We start from the raw sequence: 15,154 nt of genomic DNA, 5'->3' as shown, positions 1-15,154 counted from the left end.
CTGCGCACTCAGCTCCCCATGAAAGGGCCCCAGGCTCCATCCATGTCCCTGACCAGCCCTTTCCCTGTTTTCACACAGAAACAGACTCAAGCCGAGAGGCAGAAGATTGTGGCCGAGTTTCAGCAGCTGCGGCAGTTCCTGGAGGAACAAGAGCGACTCCTGCTGGCCCAGCTGGAGAAGCTGGACGAGGAGACTGGGAGGCTCCAGACTGACACTGAAATGGAAGAACAAGTCAGGGGTTTCTCCCAGAAAACCACTGCGCTGTCAGAGACGCTGAGGCAGTTCACAGGTACCTAGAAGGGATTGGGGAGGGGAGAGTGAGCGAAGCATCTGAGGCCATAGAAAGAGACCATTGATGGTCATTTGGTTCCTAATTTGATGAAGTTTCTGTTGAATTATGGGGTCAGAATGGTGCCCACTTCCTGTCCCAGAAACTCAGGTGGATTATTTGAACCAGATCAGCCATACTGTCACTGGTACATTCTCCTGCACATCCACCAACGTAATATATGCCATCATGTGCCAACAATGCCCCACTGCTATATACATCGGCCAAACAGGACAGTCCCTACGTAAAAGAATCAATGGACACAAATCTGATATTAGGAATGGCAACATACAAAAACCTGTAGGGGAACACTTCAATCTTCCTGGACACACAATTGCAGATCTAAAAGTAGCCATCCTGCAGCAAAAAAACTTCAGGACCAGACTTCAAAGAGAAACTGCTGAGCTACAGTTCATCTTTAAGTTTGACACAATCAACTCTGGATTAAACAAAGACTGTGAATGGCTTGCTAACTACAAAAGCAGCTTCTGCTCTCTTGGAATTCACACCTCCGGATCAGCTGCTAGAAGTGGGCCTCATCCTCCTTGATTGGATCCACCTCGTCATCTCCAGCCTGATCCTGGCCTGCATATTTATTCCTGCCTCTGGAAATTTCCACTACATGCATCTGACGAAGTGGGTCTTTGCCCACGAAAGCTTATGCTCCTACACTTCAGTTAGTCTATAAGGTGCCACAGGACTCCTCGTCATTTTATTTGAACCTTATTTGTCCCAAAAGCCACTTTGTAATTGCACTGACAGTGCACTAAATGGCCAACACACAGACAGAAAGGCACCCAGCTCCGTGTTGCTCTCTGCAGAGACGCTGAGTACACAGACCCCACGGCTCACAGGTAGAGCCAGGAGTTCGCAAACTCCGAACCTCCCACTCCTGTCAAAGGGACCCAAGCGGGTGAAGTTACTTTGACGCCAAAGTCTTGGCAGGATCTGGGCCTAGGCTGTGACAAATGTCAGGAAGTGAATGAGCCAAACCCAGTGGAGTCTGCAGTGGGGGAGGGGATGTTGAGGAGAAAGCGAATCTCTTCACCGCTTGCCCTGGGCTGGCTGTGAAGCTGCAGAGAGATAGGTTCTTTTGCTGGGAGAGGCCTGAGTGAGACAGAAAGTAGGAGGCTTCAGGACTTTTTAATTGCATTAATTGCCTAGCTGAAGTCGAAGTAACTTAATTCAGCTTTTAGAACCATAGAATCATAGGGCCGGAAGTGACCTCAGGAGATCATTGAGTCCAGCTACCTGCCAAAAGCAGGACCAATCCCAGTTAAATCTTCCTAGCCAGGGTTGTGTCAAGCCAAGACTTAAAAATCTCTAGGGATGGAGATTCCACCATCTCCCTAGGGAACCCATCCCAGTGCTTTACCTCCCTCCTAAGGTAATAGTTTTTCCTAATATCCATCCTAGACCTCCCCCACTACAACTTGAGACCATTGCTCCTTGTTCTGCCATCTGTCACTACTGAGAACAGCCTCTCTCCAACCTCTTTGGATCTTCCCTTCAGGAAGTTGAAGGCTGCTATCGAATTCCCCCTCACTATTCTCTTCTGCAGACTACTTCTTTTTAAACGTTTGTACTCCAAGTGGAGCATAGGTCATCTACAAGTCTCCACCTCACTGTGTCTTGAGACAAAACTTCTAGGTGACTCCAGGAGTACCCCAGTTGTCATCCTTCAGTCTCAGTAGATCTTGTCCATGTTATCTGAGGTCTTCTCTTTTGCATTTTCCTTGCGGGTTCCATGTGAGAGTTTGACGGGCTATGCTGGATGGTGGTTTACTGAGTGTTTGGCCTACCCATCCCCACTTTCTTCTCTTGATTTAAATGTCAAGGCTGTGTCTACACTGGGCCACTTATTCCGGAAAATCAGCCGCTTTTCCAGAATAAGCTGTGAGCTGTCTACACTGGCTCTTGAACTTCCGGAAAAGCAACAATGCTCTACTGTACAAAATCAGCTGCTATTCCAGAAAAGCTACGCTGCTCCTGCTCGGGCATAAGTCCTCATTCCGGAACACTGTTCCAGAAAAGGGCCAGTGTAGACAGCCCAGTAGTCTTTTCCGGAAAAAAGCCCCGATCACGAAAATGACGATCGGGGCTCTTTTCCGGAAAAGCACGTCTACATTGGCCACAGATGCTTTTCCAGAAAAAGGGCTTTTCCGGAAAAGCAGCCTGCCAATGTAGACGCTCTTTTTCCGGAAATACTTATAACGAAAACTATTCTGTTTTAAGCATTTCTGGAAATTCATGCCAGTGTGGACACAGCCCAAGTGTTTCTTGTCCTGCTCTGTTCCTGAGCTCCTCATTTGGGACAAAGTCTTGCCATTTGATGCAAAGGGTGTACCTCAGGCACCTGTGTAGGAATGTCTGTAGCTTGTGATTTGAAGACTTGTTAGTACGCCCGGCCTCGCGTCCATACAAGAGCACACTCTTCACATTTGTTTGGAAGACCTGCAGTTTAGTCTTCGCAGATATTATTTGTGAGCTCCTTATGGGACAAAGAGTTTTAAATGCAGCTGCTGTTTTCCTTATCCTAGCAATGATATCCTTGTCTGTGCCTCCATCTCTGCCCATAATACTCCCCAAGTAGGTGAACTGTTCCACATCTTCCAAGTTATCCCCTCCCAGTGTGATGATGTTGTTGCTGGATTGGTTCATCCTCATTGTCTTGGTCTTTCCCTTGTTAATGCTCAGTCCAATCATTAAGGCAGTTTTGTTTAGTGTTGCGACCTTTTCCTCCATGTTTTCATGTTGGTGTGAAAGGAGGGCGACATTATTAGCAAAATCAATGTCCTCTAGATGTATGAAAGGTGTCCACTGAATGCCCTGCTGATGGCCATCTGTTGTCCTGCTCATAATCCAGTCCATTGTGATCCAGAACAGGAAAGGTGACAACAGGCACCCTTGTCGCACTCCTCAGAGTACGCTGAAGGATTCTGTCAAGACACCATTGTGAGCAGACTGAAAAAGCCCAAATCCCTCAGCCTCTCCTCGTAGGCCAAGTGCTCCAACCCCCTCGTTATTCTGGTTGCCCTCTGCTGGAACCTCTCCAATGCATCCACATCCTTTCTCTAGTGGGGGCCCCAGAACTGGACACAATACTCCAGATGTGGCCTCACTAGTGCCAAATAGAGGGGAGTAATCACTTCTCTCGATCTGCTGGCAATGCTCCTCCTAATGCATTCTAATATGCCATTTGCCTTCTTGGCTACAAGGCCACCCTGTTGACTCATATCCAGCTTCTCATCCACTGTCATCCCCACGTCCTTTTGGAGCTGTCCACATTGCAGGCAGTGGAGGGAAGAGCACGCTCCTTCCCACTTTCCTTACTCCTTCTGCAAGCAGGTCTACCAGCATCTACAGAAACGTCCCTCTGTTCAATTAGCTGTTTTAACTCGACCGCTAATTCGAACCCTGGGAGATCGACAGCAGCAGCCTCGATCTTCTCTGCAGTGTAGATGGCCCCAAGTGTGTCTCTGCTGTAATGAAAACCCAGGTCTGCGTGTTAGGATTGGGGATGTCGTGGGCAATATGGACTCCTGAAATCTCACCTTTCTTCTCCCTTCCCTCACCAGACACGTTGCCCTCTGTCCTGGAAGGAGCAGGAGGAAAGTCCCTGGAAGCTTTCAGACAGGGTGAGGTTTCAAATGGAGACTGAAAGTATTTTCCTGAGCTTGTAGCTCAAGTCACCAACCAAACCCCCAGCAACCACGACAGGCAGAGCCCCAAACCTGCCCACTGAGCGGTGAGGAGCCCCAGGGGCACTGGATCAGAAGGACGAGGGGCCGTGTCCTGCCCCTTTAAGAAATGGGATGGTCGGACCCCCCCCCTTCTCACTATGGGCGCAGTTTGCGGGCAGGGGCTTTGCAGGCAGGGGCTGCGCTTTGTGTCGGGGCAGCTGATCGGTGCAGCCCCTCCTTGGGCACCAGCCTCTGCCCTGTGCTGGCCCCTCCTAGTGGCCCCACCCCAGATCCCCTTCCCCAGAGCCCTGCCCCTGGCCAGGCCAGAAGCCAGAGCTGGGCTCCCCCAATTGAGCCCTGCTGCCTTCAGGAGCCCTGGACCCTCCACTGCCCTAAGGGTGACTAATGCCCAGGCCCTGCTCTCTGGGGTGAGGCGGCTCTTCCCCCGCGCTGCCCCCTCCCCTCTATGCCCTGGGCGGGGGGTGGAGGCTGCAGCAGGGGAGGGAGTTTCCCTCTGGGGGTAAAGCTGGTACCTGCCTCCCCTGCCCCCCCCCTCCCACTGGACCCTCCTGCTCTGGGCCTGGCCCTGGGGGTGGAGCAGCCCGAGTTGGGGGGCAGGAGGCTGCAGCCTCTGCACACAAATGAGAAGCTGATGAAGCGGGTCCCATTGCCCAGGCTGAGGCGCTGCAGTGACAGCTCGGCTCAGTCTCAGGGCCCAGGACAGAGGCAGCTCCCTGGGGCCCAGGCCTGTCCCAGCCACAACAGGGCTGCTGGGGAGGGTGAGAAATGGCCCCAGCCACCCCCAGGGCTGAGCTCTGCCCCTCATGCCCTGATTCTCTCTCCAGTGACTGTGACTCTGGATCCAGACACGGCTCATCCCGACCTCGTCCTGTCTGGGGATCGGAAACGTGTGAGATGGGAACAAACACGGCAGCGACTGCCCAACAACCCGGAGAGATTTGACTCTGAGAAATGTGTGCTGGGCCATGAAGGATTCATCTCGGGGAGACATTGCTGGGAGGTGGAGGTGGGGGATGGGCCATACTGGGCTGTGGGGGTGGCCAGAGAGTCTGTGAAGAGGAAGGGACGGATCAGTCGTATCCCTGAGGGGGGGATCTGGGCTGTGGAGAGATGTGGGGATAAGTTGTGGTGTGTGCAAGGGCATCTCACTGTCCCTCTGGTCAGCCTTTGCTGGGACCCTCTCCCCAGCAGGATCCAGGTTTGTCTGGACTGTGATCGGCGGCAGGTGACATTTATCGATGTTGATGCCAAGGCCCCGATTTTCACTTTCCCGCCAGATTCCCTCCCTGGGGAGAGAATCCAACCTTGGCTCTGGGTGGGGCCAGGACCCTGGTTCAGACTGTATCCCTGAGACATCCCAGGTGGGTGGATGCAGAACATGCATTAGGGACCCTGTGACCAGCCTCCTTAGATTCACATCCCCTAGTCTGCCTGTGCATTTTCTATCTGTAACCCTGATGTTGTTTCTAGCCTCAGCTCTGTGCAGCCTCTGGACAGTCCAACCCCAGAGAGCACTGAATGAGTGAGGCAGAGACCCCAGTCGCATGGCCCCACAGATTGTGCAGCCTGTTTGCCACTGTTCTCTATGGTCCGGGGGACCCTGGGATTTGAGGTCAGACTGTGTCACTGGGACATAGGCTACATCTACACTGCAGGCTTCTTGTGCAAGAAGCTTCATTCGGAAGAGATCTTTTGCAAAAACTGCTTGTGCAGGAGAGTGTCCACACTGCAAAAGCGCATCTGCTTTTTTGACCGATAGTGTCTACACTGAATGGACTCTATCTTGCATGTAAGCTGTGATTGCTATGGATGGAGAGGCCACTGGGGAACCTGTGCTTTTTCCTCTTCCTTCTTCTTTTGAAAGAACTCCCTCTTCCCCGTGCACACGTGCCTTTTTCCAAAAGAGCTCTTTTGGGAAAAGGCTTCTTCATAGAATGAGGATTACCAGTGCTGGAAAAAACCCTCTGTTCTTTAGATTTTCTTGCAGAAGAATGTGCTTGCAGTGTGGACATAACTCAAGTTGTGTTGGAAAAATGGCTGTTTTTCTGACAAAACTCTGTAATGTAGATGCACTCATAGTGGGGAGGGGAACAGCTCCTTGGGGATGGCAAATGGGCTTCTGTAGCCACATACACCCTAGCATGTATGTTCTAGAGCAGGGCTACTCAACACGAAGCCCGTGGGCAGCCTCTTTGTTTGCGGCCCTCAGCGGGGCTCAACACATGGCCTGCTGTTGGGAGCCAAAACAAAAAAGTAGTCCCTCCCTCCAGCCCCAGGGATGGGAGGAGGAAGAACCCCTGGGGCTGCAGCAGGAGCAGATGCGAGGGCTGGGTAGGGACAGAACTAACAGCTGGGCTGGGGACAGGCAGAGGTGAGGGTTGGGCAGGGACAGAACTAACAGCTGGGCTGGGGACAGGCAGAGGTGAGGGTTGGGCAGGGACAGAACTAACAGCCGGGCTGGAGACAGGCAGAAGTGGGGGCTGGGCAGTGACAGAACTAACAGCCGGGCTGGGGACAGGCAGAGGTGAGGGTTGGGCAGGGACAGAACTAACAGCCGGGCTGGGGACAGGCAGAAGTGGGGGCTGGGCAGTGACAGAACTAACAGCCGGGCTGGGGACAGGCAGAGGTGGGGGTTGGGCAGGGACAGAACTAACAGCCGGGCTGGAGACAGGCAGAAGTGGGGGCTGGGCAGTGACAGAACTAACAGCCGGGCTGGGGACAGGCAGAGGTGGGGGTTGGGCAGGGACAGAACTAACAGCCGGGCTGGGGACAGGCAGAAGTGGGGGCTGGGCAGTGACAGAACTAACAGCCAGGCTGGGGACAGGCAGAGGTGAGGGTTGGGCAGGGATAGAACTAACAGCTGGGCTGGGGACAGGTGAAGGTGGGGATGGCAGGACACAGAATTAGTCAGTTCTTGTTTGGGAGGTTGGGGAGAAGCTGAAAGCTCTGCAGCTGCAGGGAATGATTTGTACCAATCTGTGTCCTGAGATCTCATTGGCAGGGCTTGACAAACCCCAGCAAGAGCCACTTGCCAGCCCTGCACGGCGCATGCGCCAGACCGGCACTGTGCAGGCGCAAAGCCCAGTGAATGGAGGGCATGGAGCGACCAGCTGAAATCTATTCACCATGGATGAGTAGATTCAGTGGTTTGTCTAGCCCTGCTCATTGGGGTCTCCCAGCCAGATGTTTGGGGGGTTTGGCAGGGTTCAAAGGGAGGGGGGTTGGCAATAGTAGCAAGCAGGGGGCACAGCCCACTAGTTTAATCATAAAATGTTATTTTAGTGTCAGAATGAGTGCAAATAGCAAGGAAAGAATGTGTTCTTTTAAGGAGGCTTTGCAAAAGGAATATCCTTTTTTAAAGAAACTTGACAATCCACACAACATTTTGCAGCTGTTATAGTTGTACGGTAAAGATTGCTTATGGTGAGAAATTTGACATCAACGTTATATTCAATGTAAGATACATCAGTTAGTTGTCCGCTTTGTAGCTTCCAGTGCTTCAGTGAAGAAAGGTATTATAAAAGATGATCCTGTTAAAATTGAGTTTGTGGCAATGCCAGGAGCAGGAGCAGCCCGAGGCCGGCTGTAGCAACTGGCGCCCCAAGTGGAAGGCGCGATTGGCACCCCTGCCTGCACGGCCATCAATGGCCGTGACGTCATCATCGGGCGCCCGGGCCAGCAGCGCTCTAAGCAACTGCCTAGTCTGCCTAAGCTCACGGGCTACCCCTGGCCAGGAGTTATTATATATCAGACCATAAAACACAATCACAGTTTCAGATCTTTTGAGTGGACCACTAAGATAATTTCCCCATTGTTTGAACTTAAATTTTCATCAGCTTAAGGAAAAAGAGAAGCAACTGTGAAAAATGTTTTCATTCCAGAAGCTCATAAGATTTTGCAACAGGAATTGAGTGAAACTTCATGTCTCACGATTATGGTACATTCATCAACCACACCGATTAATAAGTTGTTTCTATCATAATAAGATATTTTCATGAAAGTACTGGAGTTAATGTGAAAGTTCTGAAACGTGACGTCCTGCCAGGTGAGACAAGCGACCAATTTAATGATTATGTTTTCTTTGTTTTGAGCCAGAGCGGACTTCTGGATAAGACTGTTGGCATGTCTGTTGTACTTGAAGTACTGCACAGGATCTTTTCAGGGGAAAAGGCAAAATGCACATTTATTGGTAGAACATGTAGCAATCAGCACTTATCATATGCATATGATATCACACACATACACAAGCACACCCTGTCTTCTTGTTACCAGTAGTTGCTCCCCCTAATTGCAATGGCCAGGTGAGTTGGGGGGGGGGGGGGAAAGGTGGAGCCAGGCTTCTGCCGATCTGCATCGGTGCTCCCATGTTGACAAGAGGAAACCCAGGGTCTCCCTGCGAGAGTTCTTCTGCACAGCACGGCCTGTGGAGACCAAAGACCTGCCTACAGGCATCTAGATCTCACCCTTTTTGAATGGACAGAAATAGAAACCAGACACAGCAGGTTTGAACTGGTTCCAGCTGAGGGACAGGACTGCCTGGTTTATGTGCACTGGTGCTGGAGAATGTTAAGGGTTTGTATTCATTTAAAGAGTCCACGTGCAATAGCAATCCAGCCTACAAGCAATTTGCTCTCAGCTCTCACTAGGTTTTTAGAAAGAAAAGGTCTAGTCCTGGGTCCAGCTTTAGTAGAACCAGAGAGAGAACCAACTGCAATTTCCATCTTCTGAGGAGAAGGGAAGAGGATTTTCTTCTCCTCAGTTCTAGCCACATCAGCCCAGGGAGGAGAAAAAATAACCCTCCGCCCGCTGATTGTCCCCTGTCAGCTTCTGTAGCTTCACCTCCTTCCACAGCAGCTCCAGCTTTGAGCTACAAATATCAAGGTGTGGTATCATAGCCTGAGTGCTGCACAATACTGGTACGAGACACGGAGGAACAAAAGGGTCCAACGGCACCTGCAGCCTTTCAGAACAACTCCCAGCCCCAACCCCTGCTTTCATTGGGGTCTGTCTGGACTCAAGCACACCCCAGTGTCAGCCTAAGGATTCCCTGTTCTGTAAAAGCTGCCCTGGAAATCAGAGAGTAGCTAAAGGGATTGTAGTGGGATTTGAACCCACAACCTTTGCACAATTGGCTTGTTTTATACTGAGCACCCTGGCTTAGCTAGCCAACACACTTGCTATTGTACCACAGAGCATAATAGGCAGCTAGATTTGCTATCTCTGCTCTCTTCTTTACAGTATGGCACTTGCTGGGGGAAAAGAAATGGGAACCTAGCATGTCTTTTTCACAAGAATAGGTAGGGGGCCACTGAGCCCCAGGACAGTGAAGATAAAGGACAAAGGCCAATTTGCAGTTGGAGAATGTGGGTATTGATCCCACTGCCTCTCGCATGCTAAGCAAGCGCTCTACCACTTGAGCTAATTCCCCTGCCTGTGAATACTGCCCCTGCCTCACCTCCCTCATTCCAGAGCCCACAATGTCCCTGCAGCTGCCCAAGGCTCCTTTCTGAAAGGGCCACTTGTGATACTGACACCCGTGGGCCGGCTAGCTCGGAGGTTTAGGACGTGGTGCTCGTATCACACAGACGCGTCTTAAGAGCAAGCCCCTTGTTTCAAACCATAACGGGCTCGCTAAGCCATGGTCCCCGCCTCACTAGTGGGCTGTAAAACTGTTCTATTGCATGGTCCCAGACAACACCTTTGACTCCTGACCATTCCCCATTTCCCTCCAGCCTTCCCATCCTGGCAGTGTCTGGCTCCCTGGGCACAGAAGGCTACAGCTCAGTGGGCAGAGGCTCTGACATGCACATCTCCCCCAGCTGCTGGGACTGTGGAGTTGGCCTTGAGGTTGGGCAGGGTTGAGGCGAGGGAGAAGTGCAGCAAACATTGATCACCTGGATCATCAACCCTCTTGGTCTCAGGGTTTGGGTTGGAGTCCCCAGGTGGGGGCCTGGCCTCCTGCGATTTGGTCCCTTCCTGAGGGCACAGAATTAACAAGAGAGAATTCCTTAACCCCGCAGCAATCCGAGTTGGCCACAGTGTTAGTAACAGAATTTTTCTCCACATTTACATACAGGACACAAGCTTCTCAGGGCTGTGATGGCCAAGTGGTTAAGGTGTTGGAGTAAAAAGCCAATGGGGTTTTCCTGTGCAGGTTCAAATCCTGCTCACAGCAGGGCCGGTGTTTTGGTCACACTCCTTCCTAGGGCAACAAGCTATCCAAGTCCTGAGACACCCTCCCCTTCTGCCCCTGTCAGAGAGATGCCTGGGATGGTCCCTCATGCTGGGTTCCTGAGGTCTCAGGTAAACTCTCAGCTCCTGCCACCACTGCATGGCTCAGCCCTACTCCTGGGGGCTGCTCTGCTCTGGAGTGTGAGAGGTCGGGGAGTCTGGGCCTGTCCCCAAAGGTCCATCCCTGCAAGGGGGCAATGCTGGGGATGTGACGTGGATCACCACTCCTGCATCACAAAGCCCCTGACACCTTCCCAGTGTTGGGAGCAAAGATCTAGAGAAGTAATGGGGGGTGTGGGGGGTGTCTTATTCCCTGCTCTTGCTCGGCCTTTTCCCCCAAAGCATTGGTTAGTAGCAGAATATTTGTCCAAGTTTAAGTCCAGCAGAACTTAAGCCCATCACAGGTGTTTCCGTGGTGTAGTGGTTATCACATTTGTCTAACACACAAAAGGTCCCTGGTTCAAAACCAGGCAGGAACACAGGCTCTCCTCTTATTGCACCTCCCCTTGGTGCCCAGGTAAGCACAGCTCCTTCTGCCAGACCTGTGCCTGGGATGAGCCCAACTCCCACGTGACAGAGGGGGGTGACATCGGCTGAGAATGCCCCTGGGTGCCAGCCTGGGGAAGCCAGATGAGTCAGGCCAGGCACCTGTTGGAGGCTTTGCAGGACTCAGGCCAGAGATCTGGTAGGAGGAGGCTCCAGCCTGCACAGAGCCAGTGGCTAAAAGGGTCTTGTCCTGGCCTTCCTCCCCTGACCTGTTAGCAGTAGCTCAGTGGCAAGTGTCTTAGATTAAACAGCTGAAAATCCCTGGTTCTATCCAGGCTGTGGCATGTCTGGAAGAGCAGCAGGGCCTCTCTCTACCTCTTGATGTGCTAGTGTCTGTGACGTCCCCTCATCCATTTCTGCCCAGCCTTGGACACTCATGTTCCTCTGATTAGCCCCCAACCCTTCCTCAGAGTCACCGCTGCCTTGGCTAAAGGCCCTGTGGCTGCTAGATGGATCTAGTCACATGTAGATTGACTGAACACACACACACCCTCTTGGTTGCTTGGAACCAGATCTGTCCATGTCACTGGCTCAGGGGTTTCTCTCCTCAGTGCACTGCAGAGAAATCCCTTGCTTGATAACAGGCCTCAGGGAGCCCAGAGCAGAGGGAGCTGGGATTCTAGTCCCCTTGATCCCCTCAATCCTCAGCCTGAATCCTGACTTCTGTATTCTGAGCCCTACCTCACTCATATGCCCCCCAAATCCCTTCCCTGAGCCTCCCACGATCCTCTGTAATTTCTAACAGGTACTGTCCTATCACAACCCCTCCCACCACTTCCTGCCTTGAGCCTCCCTATGCCCATGGGGTGGTGCCCAATAGAACAGTCCCTGTAAGAAATGTGTCACTTTCACCCCTGGGAGCAGCTCAGCCAGGCAAAGGGGCTGCCTGGGGCAGGACATTAGCCCTGGAGGGCAGGGGTGGGTGTGGCAGTGACATCACAAGGGCCTTTTGCAGCCCCTCAGCTTATTGGCTAAAGGAGGTTGGGAGGTGATGACCTCACAGAGGGTCCATGACAATGGCCAGGTGGGGCAGGCTGCAGGGCAGGGGCCATCTCAGTGACCCCCCTCCCCCCCATGGCTTTGCTGCAGGGAGTCTCCTTGAGATCTGCTCCTGAGGCCAGAGCGAGAATGAGGGTCACAAGCACGAGTGTGAGGAGGAGCCTCGTTGGAGCCTTCTCCTTTCCCAGGACTAACTGACCTAGAAGACAGACGTCCCTGTGGAGAAGGGAAGAGTCACCAAAAGACTTAGCCCTGAGCAAGTGGAAGAATTAGCTTGAGTGGTAGAGCACTTGCTTAACATGTGAGAAGCAGTTGGATCAATATCTGCATTCTCCATTGATGGGGGGGTCCCTGTTTTTCTTTTCCCAGGCAGAGCCACCCAGAGAGCCAAGTGACTCCAGTGGCCCCTCCCTCTTCCTACTTGCTCCCCTCAAAAGCCAGTCACGGCTTAGTTCCAAATCTGTAAACCTCATTGCAGGAAGAATAACGCCTCTTCCAAAATAGCTATTTCAAAACACCCGGAGTGTGGATGCTCCACTGCTGCTATTTTGAAATAGCTCCTGCCCAGGGCCATTCAAAGTAATTACTCCCTGGTGCTTCCTGAGGCTCTAAATCAAGGTAGCGCATCCACCTTAGGGGAACCTTCCTTGGACTAATTTTGAGGCTTCCCCCTAGTGTGCATATGCTGTTTTGAAACAAGCTATTTAAATTTTTTTCAAAATAGCGTTTTTTGAAATAAGCGTGCTTTGCAGATGTACCCAGAGGCTACGTCTGGACTGCAGGCTTCTTTCGGAAGAAGCTTTTTTTGGAAGGGATCTTCAAAAAAAAAACTTCTTCCAGAAGAGAGCATCCACACTGCAAAAGTGCATTAAAAAAGTGATCTGCTTTTCCGAAAGAGAGAGTCCAGACTGAATGGACGCTCTCTCGCATGTAAGCTGGGATTGCTATGGACGGAATGGCCACCAGGGCACCTGGGCTTTTCTCCCTTTCCTCTTCTTCCGAAAGAACTTTCTTCTCCAACCACACATGCGTTTTTCCAAAAGAGCTCTTCTGCAAAAAGGCTTCTTCCTTGTAGAATGAGGATCACCAATGCCAGAGAAACCCCTCTGTTCTTTCCATTTTCTTGCAGAAGACGGGAAAACTCTGTCATGTAAACATACCCTGAGAGCTTAGAGAAGGGGAGGGAGGCAGGAGCAGGGGGAGAAGGCTCCATGACTGTGTGAGAGGGAGACTCTGCCCTGGCCAGTGGGGAATCGTTGCCTCTGTCAGGGTCTCTAGCCCATACGGCTCGGTTCGTTGTCTGTCTGCAAAGAGACAGGCAACACCAGCAAAGTCCAGTCACAAGCTCTTTACTGAGGAGTGTGCACAGCAATAGAGAGCGGCCCATCTCCAAAGATAACAGAGCTGCAGGGAAGCCAGGAGCGCAGAGTGTCGGCCGCCAGCCCAGAGTCCCAGGTGCCCTGAGAGCAGCCTCCCTGCAGGTCCCATGGTGCGTGCTCTGTGGCAGCATCACAAGCTGCCTGACAACCAGGGCCAATCCCCCGGTGGGGTCTCTGCCCATGGCCACGCGAGGCTCCTTTGGGGGTGGGGCAGCACAACCTACCCCTGGGGGGCCAAGGCTGGGGTGAGAGGGTTGCAATAAAACAGCATCTGTAAGAAAGCTACGTGTGGGGGCGCAGGCTGGGAGGCTCAGCGCAGTGTGTGGGGATGACAGATGAGGGCCGGGGGCTGGGGACGCAGAACCGGGGTGTGTGTGTGTGGATATGTGTCTGTCTTACTCCCACGTCCCAGACACATAATGTGGCACTGTGAGGGGGTCACTCACCACCGTAGCGGGGGTCCGTGGTCTGTCCCCGGAATCAGTCCATTCCGCCCGCACAGGCCTCCGCTCTCGTGGCGTTTCCCCTCTGGACTTTTCTGGTCGCGTTGCTCTCTTCGCCACACTGCCCTCCGGCAGTGCCCAAGTCACTCGCTCTGAGCCCCCCTTCCGGGGGGGTTTGGTGTCTCTCCAGCAGGCCCGTCCGCAGGCCTAGCAGACTGGCCGGTTGGCTGTCCAAGCGTCCTGGCCCAGCCTGACTCTCTAGCCCTGCCCTAGCTCCAGAGAGCATCCTGCTCCCTCGGCAGCCAGGCTCACACTGCCTTGGCTGAAGCAGCCCTTCCCTTTTATAGCCCCCAGCTGGGCCTTAATTGGCCAACGCCGCCCAGCTGGGCTGAACTCCCCGGGCCTGCTCTAGGCTGGGGTTTGGCTCTTAAGGGGCCAGTACAGGGCAGCTGCCCTGTTACACACCCTCCCCCTTAAATATCTCCCGGGGGGGGGGGGGGTTTCCCGGCTGCCTGCCCTGTTCCACAAGCCCCAGCCCCCATCTCGCTATGAGGCGGGGCCACAGTTCCAGGCGTGTCCATATCAAGTCCTCCTCCCGGAGTGAACCCGGGACGGCCCGGCCGGGGGTGGGGGGGGGGGGGAGGGGGCGCAGGCCCACCCGTCTCACTGCGCCCCGGCCCAGGGACCCTGAGTGCAGCCGCGTCACTGCGATTGGCTCAGTCCGGGCCTTGCTGGCTGTGGCGGCTCTCCCGCCTAAGCAATCCCTGGGCCCCTTCTTCTCCCCCCCTTCCCGGGTACGTGTACCTCTGGGGGCTCGTCGGGCTGTCGCGCTGTCCCCGTCATCCTAGTAGGGTCCGGGTGGCCCACTCCAGGGGTCCAGGGTTGGGTCCTGCGAGGTCCCGCCGGTGGGTCGGCCGCGGCGTTCCAGCACCCATCGGGGATCTAGCTGGTCCAGCCCATCGGGGTCGTCCTCGGGATCCAGGGGTGCTCCGGCCGCTGGTCTGGGCCAGGTCTCCGTGCCCCTGTCTGGGGCGTTTCGGCCGGCCTCCCGGAGCTCAGCTGGGGGCAGCCCAGCCCGGGCCTCGGCCTCCCCGGGCAGGAGTTTGGGGTCTGCCTCCAGCTCCTCCAGCGGCTGGGCCCTGACTGCCCTCTCCCGCCGTCTTCTTATCCTCCCTGCCCCGCCCTCTGGGTTCCGGTCAGGTGACGGGGTGGGGTCCGCCTCCGCCCACCCGGGTGTCCTGAGGGGTTCCTCCTCCTCTGGGTCAGTGGGCGGCCAGTCCGCCCTGCTACTTGCCCTCCCCCACAAGTCCAGGTCCCCCACCTCGGGATTGGATCCCGGCTCCTCGGCCAGGCGGGACAATGCGTCCGCATTGGCGTTGGCCTTGCCTGCCCTGTGGCGTATGGAGAACACATAGGGTTGAAGGGCTAAATACCACCTCATGAGGCGGCTATTGGTGTCCCGCATAGTGTGTAGCCACTTTAGCGGGGCATGGTCTGTCCATAGCGTAAACTCTCCCCCTAGCA

General features: G+C 53.9%; 3 non-coding genes across 3 annotated transcripts; 2 read left to right on the top strand and 1 right to left on the bottom strand.

The window, feature by feature from the left end:
* Positions 1-9,387: 9,387 nt before the first annotated feature.
* TRNAA-AGC (transfer RNA alanine (anticodon AGC)) lies at positions 9,388-9,460 on the bottom strand. Its single transcript has one exon. It is a non-coding gene; the product is annotated as a tRNA-Ala (tRNA).
* Positions 9,461-10,125: 665 nt separating this feature from the next.
* TRNAF-AAA (transfer RNA phenylalanine (anticodon AAA)) lies at positions 10,126-10,207 on the top strand. The gene has a single exon. It is a non-coding gene; the product is annotated as a tRNA-Phe (tRNA).
* Positions 10,208-10,669: 462 nt separating this feature from the next.
* Positions 10,670-10,742, top strand: TRNAV-AAC (transfer RNA valine (anticodon AAC)). The gene has a single exon. It is a non-coding gene; the product is annotated as a tRNA-Val (tRNA).
* The last annotated feature ends 4,412 nt before the right edge of the window (positions 10,743-15,154 follow it).

Source organism: Pelodiscus sinensis, chromosome 19 (assembly GCF_052426305.1).
Source record: "Pelodiscus sinensis isolate ZL-2025 chromosome 19, ASM5242630v1, whole genome shotgun sequence".
Taxonomy (NCBI): Eukaryota; Metazoa; Chordata; order Testudines; family Trionychidae; genus Pelodiscus; species Pelodiscus sinensis.
This window is presented reverse-complemented; position numbering and strand designations above follow the sequence as displayed.